Here is a 1,615-nt window from a genome sequence, read left to right as displayed (position 1 = left end):
TTGGGCTGCCTCCTGCATGCTCCGTGCTGGGGATCAAGCCTGCAACCCAGGCATGTGCACTGACAGGGAACTTAACCAGGACCTCTCAGTCCATGGGGACTCTCAATCCACTGAGCCACACTGACTGGTAAGTGTTTATTTTCTTTAGATCTCTGTAGTTTTAAGCTGTTAGAATTTTAGGTAGGTTAAGCACAGAGTAGTGTCTCATTGAGGGAATTTTTGTTAACTAATTGCTTTTGAGTCATGGTAATAAAAATGGGATTTCTTTAACAAGAAAATAGTATAACAGAAGACAGTGTATTTCCACTCTCAGTACTTTTAGTAAACAGCTGGATATGGAGTCCACCATGGAAACTGAAGTTACAGGATATTTAAAAAGACTTTTTTGAGGTATATTGAAGAGTTGTATTTATTTACTAAATATGTTTTTATTGATTTTTTTAGAGGGGTAAAGGAAGACAGAGATAGAAACATTGATGAGAGAGACCCATTAATTGGCAGCCTCCTGCACGGCCCCCACTGGGGATTGAGCCCTCAACCTAGTATTGGCCCTGACCAGGAATCAAACTGGGGCCTCTCAGTCCATGGGACGATGCTCAATCCACAGAACCACTGGCCAAGCTATTGAAGAATTTTATATTAACCAATCTGCCTAGGAAAACAAAAAATAGAACCATAACTACTTTCTTTGGTGCTAATATACAGAATAATAAAGCCTGGTACATACCATCTTTGCCGAAATTAAGATACTTAATGAAAATGTTGCTTTTTATTCTGTTTTTATTGTTGATGCTATTACAAATGTCTCTCATTGTTTCCCCTTTTGCCCCACTCCACCGATACACCAGCCCACCCCAAGCTTTCACCACATCACTGTCTGTGTCCATGGGCTATGCATATATGCATATATGTTCTTTGGTTAGTCTCTTCCCATGTCTGACACCTGCTTCCCCTCTGAGATCTTTCGGTATATTCCATGTATCCATGCCTCTGGATCTATTTTGTTCATCAGTTTATTTTGTTCATCAGTTTATTTTGTTCATTAGATTCTACATATGACTGAAATCATGTGATATTTGGCTTTCTTTCAGTAGCTTATTTTACTTAAAATAATAATCTCCAGGTCCATCCATGCTGTCACAAAGGGTAAGAGCTTCTTCTTTTTTGCAGGCACATAGTATTCCATTGTGTATATATACGATAGCTTTTTTTATCCACTCTTCTACTGATGGGCACTTGGGCTGTTTCCAGGTCTTAGCTATTGTAAATAGTGCTGCTATGAACATAGAGGTGCATATATTCTTTCTGACTGGTGTTTAGGGATTCTTAGGATATATTCCCAGAAGTGGGTTTGCTGGGTAAAACAGCAGTTTTATTTTTAATTTTTTTAAGAAACTCCATACTGTTTTCCACAATGGCAACACCAGTCTGCATTCCCAACAAAATGTTGCTTTTTAAAGACACACCTAATCAATATAATTACTCATTGTTCAGAGATGTTAAGTTATACAGATAAGGATGCTCCTGTTAATGGTTTAGGACTATGTTGTCTTCTTACCATTACAATGTGGGGGATTGTTTAGAGAATGTTGCCTAATATTGAGTAAATATTCAT

This window comes from Molossus molossus, unplaced genomic scaffold, assembly GCF_014108415.1.
Source record: "Molossus molossus isolate mMolMol1 unplaced genomic scaffold, mMolMol1.p scaffold_m16_p_2, whole genome shotgun sequence".
Classification (NCBI taxonomy): Eukaryota; Metazoa; Chordata; class Mammalia; order Chiroptera; family Molossidae; genus Molossus; species Molossus molossus.
Note: the sequence above shows the minus strand (reverse complement) of the source record.